The sequence below is a fragment of the Rhipicephalus microplus genome, chromosome 6 (genome assembly GCF_043290135.1).
Source record: "Rhipicephalus microplus isolate Deutch F79 chromosome 6, USDA_Rmic, whole genome shotgun sequence".
In the NCBI taxonomy this organism is placed as follows: domain Eukaryota; kingdom Metazoa; phylum Arthropoda; class Arachnida; order Ixodida; family Ixodidae; genus Rhipicephalus; species Rhipicephalus microplus.
This window is the reverse complement of record NC_134705.1, coordinates 110,035,625-110,061,682: the sequence shown is the minus strand read 5'-3', so window position 1 is coordinate 110,061,682 and position 26,058 is coordinate 110,035,625.

Genomic DNA, 26,058 nt, shown 5'->3' with positions numbered 1-26,058 from the left:
GCTCCGTCGCGGCGTCGTCGTCGTTGGAGGATCTTCGGTAGTTCGTCGCACAGCAACCGCACCTCCACCGGTTGCTGCCCTTAGTTTCCCGGATACGGGCTAGGAGACCAGCCCCGTGTTGGGCCGAAGTACTGCCGGGGGGGCGGTGACATGCGGCGGCTGGGCGACGGTGGACGGGAAGGACTTCGTGGTGTCCATTGAGTTCCTGTCAGGTAGTCGGCGATGTCACGTGGCCGTTCCCCTGGCTGCGGACCTGCTGCATCAACGGCGAAGCCACGCAGTCCCATCTGTCGGTACTGGCAACGGCGGTAGGTGTGCCCGGCCTCGCCGCAGTGGTAGCAGAGTGGGCGGTGGTCAGGGGTGCGCCAAACATCGGTTTTCCCCGGCACACTACGCTGGCCCGCTGGCGAACGGTAGGTCGTCGGTGGGGGTGGTGGCGGCGATGGTGTCTGGCGACGGAAGTGTGACGGGGCGGCGTTCCGGCGTGGACGGGCAGGAGCGTTGTGGCGCACAGCAGCGGCGTAGCTCATAGTTTCTGGCTCGGGCAGCGGTGTCTGGGGAATTTGAAGCGATTGCCGAGCTTCTCGCACAATGTCGGCGATCGAATCCACTTGAGGTTGCGCCGAAGGCAACAGTTTGCGCAGCTCTTCCCGAACGATCGCTCGGATCGTTTCACGCAGGTTGTCGGAGTCACTGGCTTGAGCAGCAGCGCATTCTGGAGTCAGGCGACGATTATACTGTCTGGTGCGCATGTCCAGGGTTTTTTCGATGGTGGTCGCCTCGGATACAATTTCTTGGATGGTGTTCGGTGGATTCCTCATTAGTCCCGCGAAGAGCTCCTGTTTGACCCCTCGCATGAGGAAACGAACTTTCTTTTCCTCAGGCATGTCTGGGTCAGCGTGACGAAACAGGCGGGTCACCTCCTCTGTAAAAATTTCAACCTTTTCATTTGGTAGCTGAACCCGGGTCTTTAGTAGAGCAGCGGCCCTCTCTTTGCGAGCGACGCTCGCGAACGTTTGCAGAAATGCGCCGCAGAAGACATCCCACGTTCGGAGCGTGGACTCCAGATTCTCTAGCCAGGTCCTTGCGGTGTCTTCCAGGTAGAAGTACACACGACGGAGTTTTTCTTCGTTGTCCCAGTGGTTGAGGGCGGCCACACGGTCGTATGTTTCCAGCCAGGTTTCCGGGTCTTCAAACGGTGACCCATGAAACATTGGTGGTTCTCTGGGTTGATGAATGACGATCTCGGGCTGGGACGCTCCGGTTGTCATAGTCGCTGCAGTAGAGGTCATGACCTTGGCTTTCCGCGCCTTGTCTTGCAGAGGCCCGTACTCCGGTGGGAGACCCTGCTGTCGGCGGCTTGTTCGCTGCTCTTGGTTGGCGTCGGTGTCTTCTCCGCGACGTGGGCTGGGTTCACGGCTTGACGGGGGCGTCCGGTACATGAACGAAGCAGCACCTCCACCAGATGTCACGGGGTCGTGACGTGGCCGAAGACAGGAGACTTCGTGTCGGGATTTAACTGTTTATTTGGGCGAACCTGTGCCCGGTAAACGAAAAGTCCAATTACAGCAGCAGTCTTGCACAGATAGCAGTCTCGGACTGATAGCGGCGAACGGAGCGTCGGCTTCGATCAACAACAACTGGCAAGCGGCGAAGCGCGCCGGCATTTATACTCTTGCCATCGAATGTTCAAGCGCTATCGCTGGCGGTGGCGTAGGTTACAGAACAATCTGTACCGTTCATACAGTGGGCGTGATCTTATCGAAATGATCTACTACAGTCCGGAACCTTCTGGAAAACTGCAGGCGCGGTTTGCGCTGAGAATCGTGTGGTGTTTTGGGACGGTAACGAAAACTTGGGAAATGAAACGTGGCAATATTCAGTGCATATTCACAAAAATTGAAATATCAAAACATAACTATACTCGTTATTTAACATACAAATTACGTTATATAATTGTTAGCGAGAGCAGGAATGACATGCAACTAATAAACAAAATGCAGAGAAACTCATTTGTAAGCGTGCAGCACATAACTATAACAAATAATACAGTATACAGCGAAGACCAATATACATGGTTTCTTTGAAGGTTGATGCCACTGGCGATGAAAAAATGGTTGTTACTTCGTGACAAAACAGTACGGGATCATGAATGATGACCACATTATCCGGAAGACCATTCCACATTTCAAGCGCTACTGGTAGTGCTGAAGAGTTGAATGCGTTCGTGTGCCCAAAAACGCGTTTGAAAGAACTGCTATTGTGCAAACGGTAGTGCGTGTTGGCTGGGTGAGAGTGAGGGCGGTTTCGTGCTTACCGGATCCTATTTGGTGAAACAAGCAGATCAAGGCAATCTTTCTGCGAGAATTTAAAGGAGGCCATGATAGTGTTGATTTAATGCAAGTGATACTTGAATGCCGGCTGTAATCATTCGCAATGAAGCGTGCGGTGCGGTTTTGAACACGTTCGAGGGCATTAATTTGTTAAATTTAATGAGGTGACCAAACTGATGAGGCGAATTCAAGTTGAAAACGAACGAAGGTTAGATATGCAAGTGCCTTGGTCGAAGTTGGAGTGTCATGGAGGTTACTTATTTATTTACATACCCTAAGGACCTGGGAGGGCGTTACATAGGGGACAATTAGGAATATTTTCAACATGTGTAAAATACATTAAATACTCAGAAGCATCATTATATAAAGCAGCATCTTCTAAGGCGAAATACACATGCCGGAGCTTGTCATCGTCTGTCCAGTCATTGAAGGAGGCGACGCGGTCGAACCTTTCAATCCAGCTTTCCGGGTCTTCCAGTGGCGAACCGCGTAAAGTTGGCGGCTCTTTTGGTTGCCGGAGTAGGAGTGGTGCAGGCTGCACGGGGGCGGTCATGGTTGCAGTAGTTGATGTCAGGATCTGGGTCTGCCTGGCTGCTTCAGGAAACGGCCCGTACTCTGGTTGTATTCCCTCTGCCGGCGGCTTGTTCGCTGTTCAGGGTTAGCGTCCATGTCTTCTTTGACGCTTCGGCTGGGGTTGCGGCTTGAAGGGGGCGTCCGGAACATCAAAAAAGCAGCACCTCCACCAGATGTCACGGGGTCGTGACGTGGCCGAAGACAGGAGACTTTGTGTTGGAATTCGACTGTTTATTTGGGCGAACCTGTGCCCGGTAAACGGAAAGTCCGATTACAGTAGCAGTCTTGGACTGACAGCGGCGAATGGAGCGTCGGCTGTCGATCAACTACTGACAAGCGGCGAAGTGTGTCGGCATTTAAACTCTTGCCATCGAATGTTCTAGTGTTATCGCTTGCGGTGGCGTAGGTTCCAGAATAATCTGTACAGTTTGCAGAGTGGCCGTGATCTTATCAAAATGATCTTCTAAAATCCGGAAGGTTGTCGAAAACTGCACGCGCGTTATGCGCTGAGAATTGCGTAATGTTTTGGGGCGATAACAAAACTTGAGAAATGGAACGTGGGAATATCCATGGAGTGAATGATGGAGAGTAGGTCAATCCCTCGTTCATTCGTTCTTGCTTCCGTCCGTTCATGCGTCCGTCTTTGTGACCGTCTGCGCGTCCATCCACCCGTCCGTGCATGCATCTGTTCGTGCGTCTGCACGTCCATCTGTGCGTCCGTCCCTGCGTTTGGCAAATCGTACATCCGTCCGTGCAGCCATCCGAGCTACCGTGCAGGCATCTGTCTGTGTGTCCATTCGTCCATCTATTCAACACTCAAAGTACCACCATCTCGCATCTTTTCATCATATATTCCTCGTATAGAATCGCCGCAATCCAGCGGACATTCAAATAACAAAACGAGAGGTAGCACACGCACACTTTATTACGGCTTGCGCTTTCTGTCTACTTCCCACCTTTAACCACCTCGAGTTCAGGGTATATATAGTAGTTCACTGTATTTATGGCACTGCGGTTCAACGCTCGCTAAACCTTTATAAAACCAAGGAGGTTGCGTCAAGCGAGTATAACGTAGCAACCCTTTCTTGTCAAATAGTGCTCAGTGTACATGCCAATTGCTGCTAATGGGGAATGAGCGACAGGAGAATTTGGCTTTTAGTTAACGCGCACACTGCGAATTTTTTATTGTTCAACAACGCATGGGAAAAATCTCCCATCAGCATCACCTTGCAGGTCAAAACGTAAGACTGGTTACACACTACGACTATGACTACCCCTACTACCAAGAATAAATAGGCGCCGCTTTAAGGAGCTTGGCCCCTGAAAGAAAAGAAAACGTTTTCTACATTTTGTCATCCCACCTTCGCACTAACTTTCTCCGGCACACATTACATTACCTTTTCGCAAAAAACAGCCACAAGCAGTAGCCACAGCAAAAACAAAGCAATCGGAGCTTTCATGCAAGCCATTAACGAGGCAGGAGTGTTTACTCAAATTTACATCCTAGCTTTAGCTATGAAATATTTTTTCTAGTCTCACGACTTCTCTCATATTGCGCTCGTTAGCGCTTCAAGCAATTTGCGAACGGCACAGACAACCATACTGAACTTAGCTGCACTTTTCACCAAATCTCACCTATGCAGCTAATTCTAAAAATGTAGCAGCTCAATGAAAACCTAACGACGCGAGTAGGGACTCAATTCCTTAAGCCAACAAAGAATTTTTTCGCAAACGTACTTCGAATGGTTTTGGGACGTTAAACCCCACATATCAAACCTACTTCGAAGCATTCCTGACAGTTTTCTTTCGTGTGAATCAATATACAAATACAGTACGCAAAGTGAAGAGCACAAAAGTGATCTTGGCGCCGAACAGAACAATCCTAGAAACGTTAGGTTAAGGCTTCAATGACAAATGCAATCCACACTTAACATGGTATTGATGGCGTTTGTACCTTCCAGCAGCCAACATCAGGGGCCGCCGATACAAGCGAAGACCACGACGCACGCCATGCACGTTATCGATCATCTTTTACGGCATCTCCCTGCTGCTTCCCTTACTTCTTCATTGCCGCAAATGCTCATGAACACAGAGCGTGACAACGTCCGTCACGTCGTCACCATATGCACTTCGGTCGTCTCAGATGCATGCCTGATCCCAGCCCGAAGTTGTTGCGCCGTACAATCGCAGATGATAAAGACGGATTCAGGCCACTATCCCATACACAAAAACACGTAGACGTAAAATGCACTATAAAAGGTACTGTAGTGAATAACTAGTACGCGTGTTTTCTTGAAGCAGTAACTGATGTGTCACCATCGTACGGCTGAAGTGAAGCTGCGTCAATCAGCCGCTTTTTGGTCCGAGTGACTACCATTATCATTTTTATGTTACTCTATGGACTTTCTAGTAAAAGCCAGTCACTCGGTACCGCACTCCCACCTTCTGCCTGCGCCAACTCAGCACGTTCACGCATTCTGCACGCGCTGTTATCTGGTCACCCTCCACGTGCAGCGTCACCTGGGACTTCATGCGAAGGTTTAAAAAGACCATAAGAACATTTTGACCGTGGGAATCATCAGAACCAAGAGCGATTCATTGACAACCTTTGCGGGTCCAAGCAATTCACACACGATGTCTTTGAGGAAGTGCTATGTGAATGTCGATCGTGAACAGCTGCCTTTCTATGGCATTGGAGTTGAGCTGACGGCGCAAATGTTATATGTATATTACCGAAAAATGCGCATTCGCTGTAGCATTCATGTTTTCTCGGAGCAGTCGGCAAATTACCACCATGCTTTCGCGTGCATTTGTATAAAACGTTCGGATTTATTTTGCTGTTTCTATTTCTATTTCTAGTTCAATGACACAATTCATTTTTGCTGCTCCTTCGAAAGCGTACTGTTGCGCACAGAAAAGTTTTTATGTCCACTTTGACTATACCTGTTTCTTGCAGCGCACGTATATAGAGTATAGAGCATTTGTATATTGAGTTCGGATTTTTATTACTTGAATGTCAAGTTTAGCACGCGCCGTTTAATTTAGTAGGGGATCAGTGTGAAGCGATTGAACTTACTTCTGCCCTGTTCATTCTCTGGCACTATCCTAATGTGGTGTGGTCAGTTTCATAAGAGTTGCACTTTTACCAAGGTGTTGCCCCGCCCCGGTGGTCTAGTGGCTAAGGTACTCGGCTGCTGACTCGCAGGTCGCGGGATTGAATCCCGGCTGCGGCGGCTGCATTTCCGATGGAGGCGTACATGTTGTAGGCCCCTGTGCTCAGATCTGGCTGCACGTTAAAGAACCCCAGGTGGTTGAAATTTCCGGAGCCCTCCACTACGGCGTCTCTCATAATCATATGGCGGTTTTGGGACGTTAAACCCCGCATATCAATCAATCATTTTACCAAGATGTTCATCGGATATCAACAAAGTCGTATCGTAAGTTCAAGGAAATCTTCAATTTTTCGCTGCCCTTTTGAAAATATCTTGATACGCACAAAAAAGTATTTTACGTCTACCTCGACTATACATATGTCTCGCAACGCATGTTACTTTCGGATAATGTGCACGCCTGATCACGCAGCGTGATCACTGATTGGATCATCAATCAGGTTGCTTTGGCAGCTCGCTTGGTCGTCGTCATGTCACACAATACTCACAAGGATCGAGCATGTTTTTAGTCACGCCGAAATTCGCTCTCATAACCACATCAATTTCATGAAAACATCAAAAATTTTACATATGCTTTGGTTCTTTTCAACTCGTTTTGATAGCGGCAGCTGTTGATCACTCGCGGCTCGTGCGCATGCAAGGGCATAATATTTTGCATGGCAAAATCAAGGTATCATTAGGAGGCACGCCGTGGATTGAGACTCCAGATTGATTCTGGGCGCCTGATTTTTTAGGTCCACCTAAACCTATTTCAAGTATATACTGCGTGAAGACAACGGACAGAAGGTGCACACACACCGGTCGTCACTTCTGTGTACATTGAGCGTCATACCACCGTACGCTTGAAATATGCAACACCAACACGCCCTGTTTATCTTTCTTGCACCAAAATCTGAGCCCACTGTTACTGCTTTTCGTTCCCGTGGAAATGCAGCTGGCGTATGCGGGAATCCAACTCACGACTTTGATACTAGCCCCACAACACCTTATTATCCTAACGTATCTGTAGGTGTTGCTTGCAAGACTTGTACGTATAAACGCGCTTCGCGAGCCCGCAGTACAAATCTGTTTACACTGAGTGGCGACGAAGCCTCTACAGCCACCAGCAGAATAAAAAAGCTTTAAGGGTTCACAGTACGCTATTTTAAGACTATTAGGCTAGCAATCTTCACCACTTTTGCGCTTCTAAAGGTTGGTTTTCTTGGAAAGCCAGAGCCCAATAGCGTAATGCACAGCTGCTGTCTGTTTGCTGTAGTTTAGGTTTACAAACACTCTTCCTTTTATTATGAGTCCGGTCATTGAAATTCTTTCAGTTATTTAGCAGTTTGTAGTACTGTGCACGAAAAAAAAATTTTGAAAGTTACGAGACCACGTAGTATTGGTTAACTGCAATACGGTACTCTTGATAGCTTTGCTTCTCGCATTCCTTGCACTGGAAACGGTGCAACATGACAGGCAGTTTTATGGTCATCGTCATGTTTAAATTTGTAGCAGCTCACAATACAGCAGCAGGGCGTGCCTGCTTTCCAGGAGGCCGAAGGAGTGCTGCCCTTAGCGTGCGAAATGCGGAATAAGCCCTCGAAAAAACACGTTTTCCGTGTGCGCAATGGGAAAACTTAACAAGCGCGGCCCGTCAGAGTGACCGGAGCTTCGCCCTCTTTCTGCTATGGCGGTGAACGGCACTGCAAAAGCTTGAGCCCTTGCTTTCTATAAATGTCACGGCCTTCACCACTTGTCAGTTGATTGACGGCTGATGAACTGTTCTCCGCTATCCGTAAGCATAAGAATCAATCTTATCAGGCTTTTCGTTGAATAGTAACAAGTTTCACCGAAATCAACCGTTGCATCTTCATCACACAGTCTCTACCTTGATCGACGTCATGACCCCGTGACAATATTTGGGAACGCATCTGTAAAGCGCGGAGCTTGTTATGAACGAACTTTAATGTATGCGTGCCAAAGACTGGAGTCAACTACGGGCTTGTCACTTTGAAGACGGCGCAGGACGATACGATAATCGTTACTGCTGGTGGAAGCATGAGCTGTACTTCGGCTTGAAGCCGGTTGAGCCTTTGTAGCGGGAAACATCAAACATGCAATTCTACACGAGCTTTATATCAGCAAAGAATTCGCAAAAGTATAAGCAACAAAACAATTGGAAACAAAAAAATAACAACGAGGCATCACAGAGTGCGAATTGCGTGATGAGTGATATATCATATGCTCGCCTGCTTGCACCTCTGTTGCAAGCTCTGAGATGGACAAACGATGAAAGCGGCAGGTAAAGTCTGTGAAAGTTTTAAGTTTCCGCAGGCTAAAATAAAAAGTGGCTCTTCTGTTTTACACAGAATGTGGTAAGTTTCGACACGAAGAAGTAAAAGGAAAAAAGAAATAATACAATTGCTCAAATTACAAAATACTCATTATATATTACTCTTTAGTGGACTGTGTATTTAAAATGGTAAACTTAAGCTCAGTTTGGAAATACACCTGATCAATATCTGAGCAAGGTAACATCCTTGTGTCACACAGGAATTTTCAGAGGGCCCCTGAGACGTTCGTGTCGGTGAAATTCAATAAAAGATCCTTAAGGGACAAAATTCGTAATAGAAATCGGAATGCCCATTTTTTAAAATAAATTTTCATTTTTGCTTTTGGTTTTTAAAATGGCAACACCAACCCAATAAGAAAGCTTCAAGCATAATAGTTCACCTTCATCACTCGCAGCTCCAAACACTGCACAGAAATATTTGCAAACGCTAGTGGATACCACAATTCTCTGAAAAATGACGAAGGTTAATATAGTTGAAGCTTCCCTATAACACAAACATTTTTATTTATGTCGTTTTGGAGACCATGCAAGCGTTTTTTAAACGGTTACCCCAAAAATACCAAAGGAGGCTCTAAGAACTCTGCTTGTCTAAGTTTCAATGTAACTGTGCTGCGGTTTTCGCGCAGGCCTTCTAAGATTACCTCACTGTTCATTTTTTTTCTCTGTTCATTTTCTCTCTCTTTGTTTTATGTTATTTTTCTTCGCTTTATTTGTTCCGTTCCTTTCGTGTGTTTGTCTCTCTATATTCTTCAATTGTTTCTTTTTATAACTTATTTCATTTTTCTTGCACGTATTTCTTCACTTCTTTTATCAATATTTTGCTCTTTCTAAGATACATGTTGCTGCCTTCAACCATGTGTATCCTGCACACCTTCGCACCTCTCATTCTCATTTTAGATTATATATCCCACTTCCTTGCCATACTATACAAAACGAGGTTATCTTGTGATCTGCAAACGTGCCTGAATGTCGGAGTCCTTCTGATGCTCACCTACAGATCCTGGATGCATGAATTGGAATCCTGCCTCACTAATCTTTTCTTTTCTGGCTGGGATTTGGTTCTTTCTCTTTTTTCCCTATTTGGCTTTCTCTCTCTCTCTTCTTTAATCTACTCGTTCTGTCACCCGTCAGTGTTATCAAAATTGTGCCCCAGAAATATAGAAGCGGGTACGTTTAGAACGAAGCAGCATAATAAAATGATGATGGTAAGCAAGAAGATGTGGACAGCATAGTGCGTTCTTTAATGGTAGTTTTTGAAGACGTAACACAAACAACGGATCACATGAGCTGCTCTGCTAGTGATAAACGTTTCTACTTTTAGGCACATTCTGATGTCAATGCTGAGTGCACCTGTTTAGAGTTGATGCCCTACTAAACAATGGAAAAAAAAACCATTCCAGGGTGTCAAAAATTTGTATCTTGGCTGTGATGATTAAAGGGACTACGTTTTCAATGCTTTCGTCAGGCGAATTCTCAGGTATTTTTAGGTTGAAAAAAAAAAAACCGAAGCCTCAATATAGTGCTCTCGACTGAAAGGGTATAGGTTCATTAGTAATATTCTTCGAAAGGGCATGTAGGAGGTGAACGAGAATTTTTTATTTATAGTTTCTGAAAAATTTTGTATTCTGAAACAAAAATAACTTCGCTGTTTAACAAATGTTCGGAGAAGTGTTTCGTAGAACTTCAACGTCCTGGGAACTTGTTTAAACTGGCGCAGCAAGTCAAACGAAGGATCAGAATAAATTGCGTCATAGTGCTAAGGTGTGCTATTTACACTGAAGTAAATAAAAATTAAACTGAATCAGGAATGATCACTAGATAATGCCCCCGATCAGCGTAGACACATTGCCACCAGTTCTCATAAAGTGGAATGTATGCTTTTTTCACTTTTTATTTCTTTGTACGCAAAGATATTTTTTGGAATTTTGGAAATGCTGCAATACTTGATTTTGGATTTAAAAAGAAACCTGACGAGTAATTCACTTAATAAACTGGAGATAGGATGCATTTTGAGAAGCCAAATATTCAAATATCAAATATTCGCCTTAATCAAACAGAATATATAGGCCAGGTGAAATGTTTACATCAAGAGTTGTCAGCGACGACGGCTTGTGGCAGCTTTGCATATTTTTATTCTATAAAACTAGTAGTAAAAGGCTAACCAGTACCCCATTTAGTGTACGCATTAGCACGATTTTGATAAACAGGTAAGAAACTCAAACTTACTGTCACTCCCCACAAGAAAATGTGTCCGCCTTTTGAATGGTGGATGCAAACGTCTCCACCATTATGGTGACACATGATGCAGGCTGGCGTAGGATGAATGATGTAGTGCCGGTGATGCTAGAGCACAAAGTGCTTCTGCAGGTACAACCACCAGCCAAGCTGTCACACAAAATGAATTGTATAGATGGTGATACAAAAAGCTCTCCTAAAAACACTGCGACAACTAGAATTCGAATATATCTATTGAAACAATGCCCATATACAAATGATGTGTTCTACCATATGTAAATGTGGTGGATCATGACGCAGGAATAATTCCGGCACATGCGTGCTGGCGTAATATAGACACTGACGACGCTAGAGCGCCGGCGTTGCTGCAGCGCAAAACGACTCAGCCACGCCAAACCCACCGTGCCTGAGCTGCCGCACAGAAACATTTGTATGAAAGGTGAGGCAGAAAGCTCTATTAAACGTTGCGACAACTCGAATTCGAATGTTTCTAATAAAAGTATGTCAACCATATTCAAGATGGATTCCACTTTCCGCCGTTATGGTGGATTATGGTGGTGGAATATTGCTGGCTCTTGGTGTATGCTGGCGTATTATTGACGCTGAGGGCGTAATAGTGCAGGGGACTCTAAAGCGGGAAAGGCTCTAGAGGTTCAGAGCCACCAGCCGAGCTGCCCCACAATATTATTTGTATATAGGGTGACACAAAATTCTCACCTGAAAATCACGGCATATCCACGGAGTGCATGATGATGAGTAGGGCGAAGCTTCGGAAGGTTTTATGGGCAAACCCCGAATCATCCGCTGGCCGCGTCCGTTCGTCGTCTGTATGTCTGTCTGTTTGACGCACGGGCACGGACGGACACATGAACGAACGCAGGGATGAATGCATGGACGCACAAACAGACGCAGAAGTTGTCGCACAGATGAATGGTCGGACGCATGGACGAGTTGACAGACGAACGAATGGATGTTTATCTTACTACAAGTAACAAACTCTAGTATTGTACCCTTTGCATTTTTCAGCGTATATGTATTTCGTTATATGTACAAGTACCGCCCTCTACGGCCGCTTCAATATCTAACGAGAGGTCGCTACATACAATTACGACGAGATGCGCAGGCCATGCCTTAAGGACCATCGCCCCTAAAAACCGCGGCAGCGCTGCCACGATGGTCTAGTCGCTAAGGTACTCGGCTGCTGACCCGCAGGTCACGAGATCGAATCCCGGCTGCGGAGGCTGTATTTCCGGTTTGAGGCGGAAATCTTGTAGGCCCGTGTGATCAGACTTGGGTGCACGTTAAAGAACCCCAGGTGGTAGAAATTTGCGTGGCCCTCCTCTACGGCGTCTTTCATATTCATTAGATGGTTTTGGGACGTTAAACCCCACATATCAATCAATTGAAAACTGCGGCAACTACAATTTCAATTCCCCATTTAAAATATGTCCACCACATCAATGATTGATTCACCAGTCCCCTTTATGCTTTATAATGGTGCTGGAACATTGGAGGCATATGGTGCATGCTGGCATATAATGAATGCTGAAGATGTTAGAGCGCAAGCGATGCTGGAGCGCTAAACGTTCCTGCATGGTCATAACCTCCGTGCCGATCTACCACATCAAAATAGCCGCAAAAAAGGTGATGTAAAAAGCACTTTAAAAAATTTCGGAAGGTCTCACGTTCAGTGGGAATCGATGATATCTGAAGCACGAATAAGAAAGGTTGATATGAAATTAGCACAACGTTAGAAGGTAGACCTAAATAATGCTATACATGACTTCCATGTGGTAAATATTATGTTAGCGAGTAACATTTGTGTTCATCGTCATTCACGTTGCCTAATACTAAACTTGGGATATGTGAAGTTAGCGAATTGTCCGTAAGAGCGCTATGAGCGTAGTGTGTAGTCATGTTTTACATAACACCCATATGTTGATTATAATGTTTGGACGTGTCCTTTGCATCCGTCGTTCATTCATTGCATGTAATACCAAATTTGCTATATATGAAGCTAGTGGAACGCCCACGAGCGCCTTATGGACCTGGCATGTATTCATGTTCCTATTTGATATGCATGTAGTAATTATCTTGTTTGCACCACTCATATACCTTTGCCAATCAACCACTTATGTAACACTAATTTTTAACGTATGGGAAGCTAGCGCAACGGCCGTGAGCGCATCATGAGCATAGTATGTTGTTATTTTCTCACCTGATACATATGTAATGATTATCATGTTTGCAGCAGTCATATGTCTTCGCCATCTAGTCACGTCACCTAAAAAGAAATTTCATATTAGAAGCTAGCCAAAGGGCCGCGAGCGCGTAATGAGCGCGGTATGCCATTCTGCTGTAACATGACGCGAGTTCCATGGTTATCATGTTTGCACCAATCATATACCTTTGTCAGCCATTCGCGTGACGTCACATCAAATTTGGTATAAGTGAAGCTAGCGAAACGGCTCAAGCGCAATATGTGCGTAGATTGTAGCCATAGTTTACATGAAACGTATATCGTAATTATAAAGTTTGGACGTGTCATTTATCTTCGTCACTTACTCACGTCCCGCTAAACCAAACTCGGTATATGTAAAGCTAGCGAAACGACTGCGAGCGCACCATGCGCGTGGCGTGCAGTACTACTTTGCATGACATGCATCTCATAATTTTGACGTTGGGGTCTGTCACTTATGTTCGCCAAGCTTTAATATCATACGTTATAAGTTTTTAAATTATTCATGTGACCGCAACCCCAGCAAGACCAACAAGACTATGTCATGTAAATCATGGCCATCATGGCATACACGTCAAGAATATCTTGGTATAATTAGTCACTTACGGTCATCGTTCAGTCGTGTTAAACCATACCAATTTCGATATAGACCTCATCAAAAGGACCACGACACCTATGAGTGATAAGTGGATGGACGGACGCATGAATGGACGGATGGAAGGCAGGATGGACAAATGGGTTGTTGATATGATAGATAGATAGATAGATAGATGGATAGATAGATAGATAGATAGATAGATAGATAGATAGATAGATAGATAGATAGATAGATTGATAGGGTCAAAGTCGCGAAATTCGCTAAGAAATGCTTCGCCTTGAAAACTGCGAGAACTAGAATTTGCTTGTTCCTATTGAAAATACTCCCTTCATATCAATGAAGAATTTCACCATCGGCCATTATGATGGGTTTTGGTGCTAAAACTATGGTGGCACACGGTGTATGCTGGTGAAATATGAATGCTGAAGTTTCTAGATTGCCGGCAATACTGGTGCGCAAAATGGCTCTGTAGCTTCAGAAATACGTTCCTCTCGTAATCTTATGGTGATTTCAGGACTTTAAATCTCATGTACCTATTAACCAAGCTTTAAATGCACCGTGCCGAGCCTCCACAGAATATATTCGTTTGGAAGGCGATTGAAAAAGATACTCTAAAATACTTCGAGCACTACAATTAGAATGTTCCTACTGAAATATGTCCACCTTAATAGTGATGGATTCATCATACAATAATATGGTAGATTATGATATCGGAATACTCTGGTACATGGTGTATACTGGCATATTACGGACGCTGAAGATGCTAAAGTGCCAGTGATGCTGGAACGCAAAACTTTCTGCAGCTTCCAAACCATCGTTCTTATTTGCCACAGAAAAATCATTTAAGAGGGGACTACGCAGAAAGCAACCGTTAAAAAATATACTAATACAACTATAACTAACACATGCCACCTCTGGATTACCAGCCCACTTCTCTAACTACTACGCCACGCTAACACAATATTTGCCTCTTGTAGAATGACGAGTCTCACCTCACCACTATCCGTTTGCTGGCTGTCTCTTCGAAGCACGTCCCAGAAGATTAGGATATAGTAAATGTCCGGCAGATCTATTCTTGTGAAATTTCGAAGCCACTGCTTGCCTTCTTTCTGCTTTTCTGAGCGTATTAAAATAAAGTACTTTGTAAATTCAAGCACGGGCCTGTGAGCAATTATGCATGCAGTGTGGCAGCATAATAGCGTATGAACGCAGCGCTTTTATGGCGTACGATTGCCAGAAAACCTCTAGCAGCATGTAACTTTCCAAAAAGATGTTTTAGAACGCTTTCTGAAACGTAAAGAAACGCACTTGGCACCGAAATGAATGAAAGAAATGTCAGATCAACCACACAAGTGTTTAAATTGAGCGTAAATTGAAAATATTATGAGATCCACATGAACGAATACACGGTCGGCTCTCTTATTCAGATCAAGATATACACTTCAGTGAAAATATAGGATTACAGCTACGTCACACCTCGTATAAACCAACTACATCTGGGACCTCCGCGGGACCTTCAAAAGCAATAAAAATGCAGCGTGGCATATATTAGGTTCTCAAAGTCGGCAAATAGAAATCGTTGTGCCCAAAGAACTTACCACTAAAGGGCCTGTGGGGATGCTAATGATAAACCATAGTACTTATTAAGATGTTTCTAAAATCTACTTACTATCCTTCTTAAGATTTACAATTTGCATTGCTTTTTTCTGACATCAATTCCTCTGTTTATTAATCCAAACACAAAGTACTTGACCCGGTAGACATGGGGCATGCTCAGAATATTTTACGTTGGCCAAATATTTGCCTGGGCAGTGAGCTTCTATAGATTGTACATTTGTATATAGTAGCAATCACGCAGAAAATATAAAAACAAGACAATATAGGTGTAGATAGAGTGGTAAAGGTTACAAAAATATTGTAAGATGGCATCGGGTACACTCAAGACTCTCTTTTATTGACCCGAGTATGAGCCCCACAACCTAAACTTGACTGGTGATGATGAGTATGAACAGATGAAAAGATGGGACGCATAAATAATGCTCACACTTATTTTCCCCCCGCACTTGAGCGGCCGGCCCGGCCGAGACTTAGGCGGGAAAGGTACGGCGCACAAAGGGTTTAAGATGTGAAACGTGGACTATCTCGGAGGCACGGTAACGACGGCCCGAAAAACCCTCGACGGGAGTGACAAGGTAATTGACAGGAGATGTTCGTTCACAAACAACGTAAGGTCCTAGATAGCGAGACTGAAACTTTTCACACAATCCGGGTGTGCGAACAGGCGTCCAAAGTAGTACTTCATCTCCAGGACGGAAGGTGACATCTCGACGAAAGCTGTCATAGCGTTGCTAGCGGTCTTGTTGACTGGCCTCCGTGTTGAGTTGAGCACGTTGCCGGGCCTCAGCAAGCCTGGAGACGAAATGTTCTGGCGTAGTCGTCGACGTTTTTGTCATTGCATTGAAGAAAGAGGCGTCAATGGTGAATGTCGGCGCACGACCATAGACGAGGAAGAAAGGTGAACACCCAGTGGTTCGTTGAACAGAGGTGTTGTGTGCAAATGTTACGAACGGCAAGATATTGTCCCAATTATCGTGGTTCGGTCCGATGTACATGGATATCATGTCGATTAGAGTCCGGTGGAATCGCTCTGTCAGCCCATTTGTCTGCGGGTGGTAAGCGGATGTGGTCTTATAAACTGTGCCACAAGTTTTTAGAATTTCGTCCAGAATTGTCGACATGAAGGCCTTTCCTCGGTCACTCAACAACGTGCGAGGTGCACCATGACGCAACACAATGGCTTCTAAAAAGAAGGCGGCAACGTCTGAGGCGGAGCTAGTGCGTAGAGGAGCGGTCTCCGCGTATCGTGTGAGGTGGTCGACGGCTGTGACGATCCAGCGGTGGCCCGCTGGCGTTACGGGAATAGGCCCAACGAGGTCTATTCCGACAACGGCAAAAGGTGTGTCGGGACATGGAATGGGTTGTAATAAGCCAGCAGGAGCTGAAGTTGGTCGTTTCCGGCGTTGACAAAGTGTGCAAGAAGCGATATAATTAGCCACAAAGGTAGAAAGACCAGGCCAGAAGAAACGGCTCCTAACGTGGTTGTAGGTCTTTTGAAATCCCAAGTGTCCAGCTGATGGGTCGTCGTGCAATGCTTCGAGAACTTGTTTTCGCTGTGAGTGGGGAAGTCCTGGCACCCCCTGACGCTTATCCGCATTGTAAGTACAGCACTGCAGGACATTGTTCTCTAGCTTGAACTGCCGTAGCTGACGACGTATTGTGGCATTAGGGGGAGAAGACGAGCCATTCAAGTATCCGATGATGTGGTTACAGTAGGGGTCGTCACGTTGGTACGCGGCAAACTGGGCGCTGTTGTTTAAAGGGAGCGACCCAGCAACTGCCAGGGGTGATAACGTGAGTGAAGAGGAAGCCGCGTGATCACCTGAGTGGCATTCAGGATGCGTGGTTGGAGGTGAAAGTGGCAAAGGGCAGCGAGAGAGAGCGTCAGCATCTTAATGCTGTTTGCCGGATCTGTACACAACGTCAAAAGTGTACTCTTGGAAACGCAGTATCCAGCGACCGAGGCGCCCAGACAAATTCTTCAGCTAGGACAACCAGCATAGGGCATGGTGGTCGGTAACCACAGTGAAGTGGCGTCCATACAGATAAGGTCGAAATTTCTGGATGGCCCAAACGACAGCGAGACATTCCTGCTCTGTTATCGAGTAGTTCCGTCCTGAGGTGTTAGTGCGCGGCTGGCATACGCAACTACTCTCTCACGTAAAGTGTCGTCGCGCTGGAGGAGGACAGCACCGATTCCGTGGCCGCTGGCATCTGTGTGCAGGAAAGTGGGTGCACTCTCATCGAAGTGACGGTGGACGGGGTATGATGTCAAAGCACGCTTAAGGGCTTGGAAAGCACACTCGCACTCGTCAGTCCACGTGAAATCCGTCCCTGACGTCAGAAGCTTGTGTAACGACCCCGCAATGGCAGCAAAGTGACGGATGAAGCGGCGGAAGTAAGACGCCAGGCCCATGAAACTTCGCCCTTGTTTTTGATTGCGCGGACATGGAAAACTAATTACGGCAGCAACCTTGTCGGGGTCGGGTCGAACGCCGTCTTTGCTGACAAGGTGACCCAATACTTTGATGCTTGTGCTGGCGAAGTGGCACTTTTTTGTATTGAGCTGTAGGCCAGCGTTCGAAATGCACGTTAGAACTTCGTCCAATCGCTTAAGGTTCTGAGAAAAAGTAGATGAATGAATGACGATGTCGTCTAAATACCATAAACAGGTTTTCCATTTGAGACCACGTAAGACGGTATCTATCATGCGCTCGAATGTTGCTGGAGCGTTGCATAAGCCAAAGGGCATGACGTTAAATTCGTAAAGTCCGTCAGGCGTCGCAAACGCTGTTTTCTCCTTGTCTGCTTCGCGCATAGGTATTTGCCAATACCCGCATCGGAGGTCGAGGCTGGAGAAATATTCTGCGCCTTGTAGGGAGTCCAGGGCATCATCTATGCGTGGCAACGGATATACGTCTTTTTTCGTAATTCTATTGAGCGCTCTGTAATCAACACAAAAGCGAACAGAGCCATCATTTTTCCGGACCAACACCACAGGAGACGGCCAGGAGCTGGATTAAGGTCGAATAATATCCCGTTTGAGCATGTCGACGACGTTCTCCTCAATAATTTGCCGTTCTGCCGAAGAGAGACGGTATGGGCGGCGGCGTACAATGGAGCTGCCTTCGGTTTCGATGCTGTGCTCTGCAACGGAGGTGCGGCCCAGAACTTTGCAATGTACATCAAACGAAAGGCTGTGCTTTTGGAGAAGGTCTAAGAGGTCTCTCTTTTGCTCGGCAGTGAGGTGAGGACTTATGGTGTCATTTAAGGTAACAGTGGTAGCCTTGATATCAGTAGTAGCAGACAAAGGCGGTGATTCTGCGTGAAGGGTAACCAGCGAAAAGGGCTCACTGTCAGCGAAGCAGCTCACAGCAGTGCCTTGGGGCAGCATCACTGGCGAAGAAGTTGGATTCAAGGCGGTCACCAATGCTTTACTGTCGTTAAACCGCACAAGGCCGGGTGCTATGGTAAGCCCTGCAGGTTTGGAGCGAACTAATGGAGCTATGAACACGTCACCATTAACTATAGTATTCGAAGCGATCGTTAGAAGTTGTTCATCTCCTGGCGAAATGAAACAGTCAGTGGCAGCAACGAAACGGAAGCTGTATGGATCGACATCCGATGAACTCTCAGTAGCTGACATTTGAATGACTCGCTGACGACACGATATGAAAGCTGATGCCGAAGAAAGGAAGTCTCATCCTAAAATTACTGTGTGAGTGCACAAAGGAAGTACAAGAAACTGAATGTGGTGAAGGATGCCATCTATGAAAACGCGGACTGTGCAAACGCTTGAAGGCTGAATAGGGACTCCATCTGCACAACGAAGGGGAGGACCATCGTAGGTCGTCCTAACTTTCTTCAAGCTGGTACAAAACTCTGCACGAATTACGGATAGTGATGCGCCTGTATCCACCAGTGCCTCTGTCTGTATACCTTTAACATACACCAATAAAACATTCGATGGGCGGCCCGGAGGAGTTTGACGCAGTTCGAAAGATGCAGCTTTCCCTCCCGAAGATGCACTGTTCAGTTTTCCAGTTGGCGGTCGGGAATTGAAGTAGAAGGTCGGAGAGGAGAAGAGGAACGCCGCATCGGTAAAGGTGAGCGACGACGTGAGAACCGGGAACTTCCAGCTGTGTCGAACTTCTGCGGAGACGGCGACCGACGTGTGCTGTTCGGATACAGCCGACGATAGGGTGGGCCAGTCGCGTAGAAGTCGTCCTTTTCAAGGTTATCGTAGCTTCGTCGTTCGTCTTGCTGACGGCGTCGGCAAAACCTTGAAATATGACCACGGATGCCGCAATAGAAGCAAGTCGGTCGCGAACTGCGCCAGGCGTTGTGATGCTGGGAAGATGGTCGCGGTGCGAGTGAGTTGAGCGAACCATGCACTTCGGGCGCTGGTAGCTGCATTGGGCTTTGCTGGGGTGCAGGTGTCCTAGCAGCAACCTGAGCATACGTTGGCATGGCCACAGGATATGAGCTCGGGACAGGTGTGACAGTCATCGAGGCCAGGCTCTGGTGGGGCGCAGGCGTCGTTGCAGCAACGTGAGCATAACTGGGCATGGGATGTGAACTCGGAGCTGGTGTACTAGTCATCAAGGCCAGTTCCTCCCTCACGACGTCCCGTAAACTAGTAGCAGGTGGCGTCGTTCGAATGTCAAGGTGGCGAGGGGAAGCCTGTGCTTAAAATTCCTCGCGGATGATACAGCGGATCAGTGCACGCAGCTCTGTTGTATCATGACTTGAGCTCAGATCAGACATATCAGGTTGTACCCGAGTGGTCTGAAGCTCCTCAAGGCGCTGACAGGTAGCGACAACATCGGCTACGGTTTGGGGATTTTGCACCACAAGCGCGTTAAAAGCGACAGTTGCAATTCCTTTTAGCAGGTGGCGCACACGGTCGTTTTCCGCCATATTGTTGTCGATGCGGTGGCAAAGGGCGAGAACATCTTCGAAGTAAGAAGTGTAAGACTCGCCAGGGCGTTGAACACGTGCACCAAGCCTCTTTTCGGCGATATCCGAGCGCACTGACGGGTTGGCAAAAATTTGGCGGAGCTGACGTGTAAAGGCGGGCCATGTCGGAAAATCTGTGGCGTGGTTGAAAAAACCACGTTTTTGCGACGCCGCTCAAGTAGAATACCACGTGGGTGAGTTTTGCAGGCTCATCCCAGTTGTTCATAACACTCACGTGGTCATACTCCTCGAGCCAGTCTTCAACGTCTTCACCCGGAAGTCCTGCGAACAGCGGAGGATCCTTTTGAGGGCTGGTGACCAGGTGAGAAGGGTTTCTTGGCGGTGGGAGCGGTGGCGAAGCTGGCACGCTGGACTGGGCGGCTTGCGACATTACTGGACCCAGGTCGTTTAAGCGGCGGCCTGAACGGAGCTCCAGGGATGTATTCTAGAAGACGCTGGGGTGTCCGAGAACGCGAGAGGACGCAGGAACCGGGCAGCACTCTCCACCACTTGTAAGATGGCGTCGAGTACACTCAAGACTCTCTTTTATTGACCCGAGTATGAGCCCCACAACCTAAACTTGACTGGTGATGATGAGTATGTACAGATGAAAAGATGGGACGCATAAATAATGCTCACAATATTATTACAGTAAGCAAACTGGAAAAAAACTCGCAGCATAGGAAATGTGTGGGATACAAGCGGAGGGCTGAAAATAAAGTATTTGCACTGAATATGAAGACTCATAAAAAAACTGCTGGCAGAATTTAGCACAAAAAAACTGAGATATATGGCACCATAGTATCATTTTTTACATTAAACATTGTCTTACTGCATGTCACATCGACAACAATCAACGATCAAAATACATCAATGTATTTTACATATAAATCAATCTTTGTGTGTAAGACACGGCTACACTTACGAGCTCTGTGAAATTTCTGTGTGAAAATAGCGAGATGAAAATCAACCCCATTCTTGCTCTTGCGAGACTTTGGATTTAAGTGCCACATGAATAAACTCTTACAACAAGCACCACACAACCACTACCCGCTGCATCTGATTTTTAGCTAAAAATGCCGCGTGTTTTAGAGTAAGCTGAAAAGTATAGCAATACCACCATAGTGGAGCTAGCACGAACAAAGCTAGCCAGAAAAAACATTGAAAAATGAACTGTCAGCGGCACGAAGTAGTTGGCGCCCTGTTTTTGAAGATTGCTCAGGCGCTATAACCTGGTTTCACGCCGCCTGTAGGGACACATATTACCTGATTTCTTATGCCTCGAACCTGGCAGAAAGACCAAACAACACCTCAAACCTGGCATAAAGGCCAAGCAATATCACTGCCGTTACCTTTACGAGGTGGCTTACAGGCAGCAACACCAGCTTCAGAAGCTGAGCTCAGCCGACTTCTGTTCATTACGCAGGGAGGCGTTTCTATTGCGGTATCTTGAATCTTAAGACACACGATACATTACTCAATACATCGTGAATACAGGTACAAATATTCGTTTTGCGATACAAACCGCGATAGAGATACTTGTTGCCAAAAGAGTATGTAAGCCAGAATTTAAGCTACATGTATATTCGATAACACCCAGCCCTGGTGTGAGGCTATGCAAGGTGGTCAGCATGGACACCAATCTCTCTTAATTTGGATGTTTGGCAATTGTGCTACAACTGGTGCGTGAATAAACCAAATAATCATCCCGCACAGTAACTGATTTTCCTTGGAATTTCTCGTTTGATTTTTAATTGTCCGTGGCTGTATAATATAGGGGCAGGGGGGCGATGTGGTTGGCACACATTTATTAGAAATAAAGAGCCGTGAACTCACGTGCACTTACCAATGGCGTCAATGATGACAAAGCTGGCTTCGTTTGCACGCAAAATATTTTATGGTCAATCTATATGCGGTGTGCGTGGCCTCCTTTATTGTGCATGCGCAACACACGGCCTCAGCGCTGTTAGATTGTGCTCATGCGATAACGCATTTGGGCCTGCCTAAGTGCCTGTGTAAGAAGAAGCGGCCTCTCCTCCTCACACTCTTCTATCAATCACACGCTTGCGTTTGGCAACCAGATTCTGTAGGTGCTCGATCAACGCACGCACTCCAGCTAGGCATGGCGGTGAGACTGTGTGGCGAACTCGAGCAAGAGTTCGGGAGGAGTAACAGCACCATATACTACAGTGAATTCATGGTGTGCTCTACTTGCACGGCACGTTAACATCGGACAAGGTGGTTCTGATGAACGAAACCATAGATCCACCTACTCAATTGTTTGCATGCTACATATGATTCACTTTCGTGGGAGGTGGTGGTATTTTTTAGTTCTTTTTCTTTATGATTAACGATGTCTATTTAATGAGATTGCGTTTTCCAGATTATATTCATAAATCAGTGCATAGATGGTGGTAAACAGTTTACACTCTTGTTTGTTTCGCAGACAGTCACGTGCATAAGCATTTCTATATGGCTTGAACTACGCTTTCATCCAGAAGACCTTATGGTGTTCCGGTAGAAATGTTGCATTTTTTCCCGGCCACCGAGCCATTCTGCGAAATGCATACACAATCACAGTGTCACGTGCGTATCGCACTTCTTCATACGCAATGTTAAAGCACAGAGAGATGCAAACTAACTGGCAATTATTTTGTGAACGCACCCTTCGAGACGATCTGAAAGAATTTACTACAGATATTGAGCTTTGTCATGAAAATTTTAGTGTAAAGTTCTTCATGTACTAGCGCTTAAGACGCAAATTAATACCTGGAATCAGCGCAAGGATATTACTTCCACTACACGAAAGAAAGAAGTGTAGACTTTAGACCTCGGTTTTTGGCTAGAGACAAAAATATAGAGTACTTCTACAACATGGATGACATTGATATTGTTTTCACCAATTAGGACCAGTGACGTGTCTCTGCTACAGAACACCTGATGGCCACGTGGACAGCCTGGGTTTGATTTTCACTGATACTGAAGTTTATTATTATTTATTTCTATTTTGTTGATTTTATGGTAGCTAATAACATAATGTTTCTTTGTTCACAACCAAAGACAACGACACCGCCATGATAATTTCTTCGACATGATTTGCTTAAAGCCTATCGCGTACAAATTACATACAGTGCATAAATACAAGCATAGGTGAAAAGACAGTCGTTAAACCGACAACCTAATTTGAGACCATGATCAAGCCACACTACACGCGAATATATTATATCATGAAGGCTAGCCTATGTCGCGATAAATAAAAACGCAAGTAGTTGTAACTCCAAGATAAATATTTCAGTAGAGTGACCGGACAATCGAAATAACTTGAGACCATGCTGCTATAGTCAAGGCTTTCACTCGGCCATGATGAAGTGATTCATTCGCTTGCCATTTTTTGTTCTCAGTTGGGGTATAAACCACATATTGTTCGACGGGATGAGCCTTCAAAAAATTTGACAGAATTCAAAAGGTAGGAGCAAGCTTTGCTTCGTAAAGATAGAAAGCTCGCTGCCAAAAGCAAAGTCAATGACGTTCAATTTGAGAAGGACGACATCGTAATGCACTACCGTGATGTTTTTCAGGACAAGAAGTTTAGACTTGACGCGGTAAGTGGGAGCTCACGTCGGCTACCATTCCGCACTTTTTCCCAGTAACTACACCCCATATATTGAAGGCTACATGTTCGTAACCAAGGTGTGGTTTTTCGTGTGCTGTGCCCCAGGGTGTTGCTACGAGTCGGCGCATAAGCTGCCAAGGTTCACGTCGGTGGTGGACTTTAACCGGTAGGTCCATTTTTGAGCATTTTCGAACTTTTACGCCACCGACTACGCATCGCGTGCTTGGGCTAACAACCACGGCACCGAGTTGGCGTCTGCCGGGTACGACGTGCCCTCCCTTGGACGCACCTTTCGTTCCACCTGCTGAGACAATATGCCAGACGGCACGGTTGTTATTGCGAATGGCGATGACCTCCCTCCGGAAGAGTTTGGAGAAGAACACGGCTGGTGGTCTGCCGCGGTGAAGAAAACCTCGAGGCGCACTAACGCAAGTGCTACTGAGCGTGTCACTGCGTGCTCCGAGAACGCCAAGGGTCATTTCAGTGCTACAAGAAAAGCTCGGTACTTGAAGAATAAAGTTATCAAATCACTGAGAATGCCTCGACTGCCGAGCGAGCACTGGAAGATTATCGTTTGTCCAAGGGATGGCTTGAATGTTGAGAAGGCAGGTTCAGCTAGACTTAGAAAGGCAATCGCAGAGGCGGCTGGAATTTCACCCACGCTCATGGGTCAAGATATCGTCTGCCCGAATGCTGACAGTAGGGTCAGGGAGCACCTCCAGTATTCAAGATGGCATCGCACACTAAACTTTGCATATGGCAATAGAACGGCAGGGGGATCCTTAGCAAAAGGAGCACCCGGCAGCAATTTGTCCACTCTCACAGCGAGAAGCCGCAAGTGTTCCTACTGCAGGAAACGCTGTCTGAGGGTGTAAACCTTCCGGGGTACAAGCCACATACAGTTAAAGGGGAACGAAAAGGGGTTGCCACGTTAGTTAGCAACAAGTTCACCTTTGTGACACATCACCTAGGGTAAGGCCTCAAAACAAAACGAAGCTCTCTTTGGTTGAGGTCCTTCTCAGTGCTTCCAACCTTTTCAGTAATTTTATATTGAATATATATAATAGTTCTAGTAATCATAGGCAGCGTTTTAAGACAATCATAGCTACGGTAACCAGATTGGCTGGGCTCTCCCTTCTGCTTGTGTTGGGGGATTTTAATACATCTTTCCGGGTTTGGAAATAACCGCATGATTCTGTTAAAGGTAGAAGCTTGTGACAGGAGACGGGAGATGTGGATCTCTCGTTATTAACAGACCCGGCACTTCCTTCTAAACGCGGCACATCCCCCACCAGGGACTCCACCCGGGACCTAGTTTTTGTGAAAAATGCTGGCTAGGCAGGTTGGTAAAATCTACTGACAGATTCAGGAAGCGATCATTATGTTACAGTTACTAAATTGCAGATGGAGGTAAAATTTAAAATAAAGTTTACTTACGAGGATTGGGACAAGTTTCGAGAGTTACGCAGGACTCGAGCAGAATAGTGGTAAATCCCGGACTCTCTGAGCAGTTCACGGAGATGCTGCTTCAGGACATTAGGGTCGTTACCGGGACCATAGAGACAGATGTACAGACAGAAACAATAGACAGTCGGCTTGCACAATTACTGGAAGCAAAGCAGTCACTATTGGCCGAATAGGAGGGCGAGAGGCTATATCGTAAGCTTCAGAAAAATATTGCGGAGTTAAATACACAACTTGAATAACATTGCTGAAACTTGATTGATTGATTGATTTGTGGGGTTTAACGTCCCAATACCACCATTTAATTATGAGAGACGCCGTAGTGGAGGGCTCCGGAAATTTTGACCACCTGTTGTTCTTTAACGTGCACCCAAATCTGAGTACACGGGCCTCCAACATTTCCACCTCCATCGGAAATGCAGCCGCCGCAGCTGGGAATCGAACCCGCGACCTGCGGGTCAGCAGCCGAGTACCTTAGCCACTAGACCACCGCGGCGGGTTGCTTAAACTTCGCGAGGCAGCAGTGGGACAAAATGTATAACTCAATCGATGGACCATTGCGAGCCAGGGGTAAATGGAGCCTTTTAAAACACCTGCTTGTCCAGTCGTGCACAAAATATAATCAGAGGGGGAGGGGGATCCTAGCTAGAATACTCCATCTTGCTTGAAAATCCTCCTCGGGCGTGGAGCTATTGGGGCAACTTGTTGAAATGTATCTACTGCTAGCAGTCAATTCGAACATGCGAGCCTATCCGGGGTATATGGGAACACCTTGTGCCCATTTGGATGAACCCTTCCCCATCAGCGATGTGCAACGCGCACTGCACGAACTCAATAGCCGATTGGCAACGGTTTCGGATAGGGTAACCAACAAAGCGCTTCGAAACTTAACAAAAGATTCTGTTGAATTTCTTACTGATGGGAT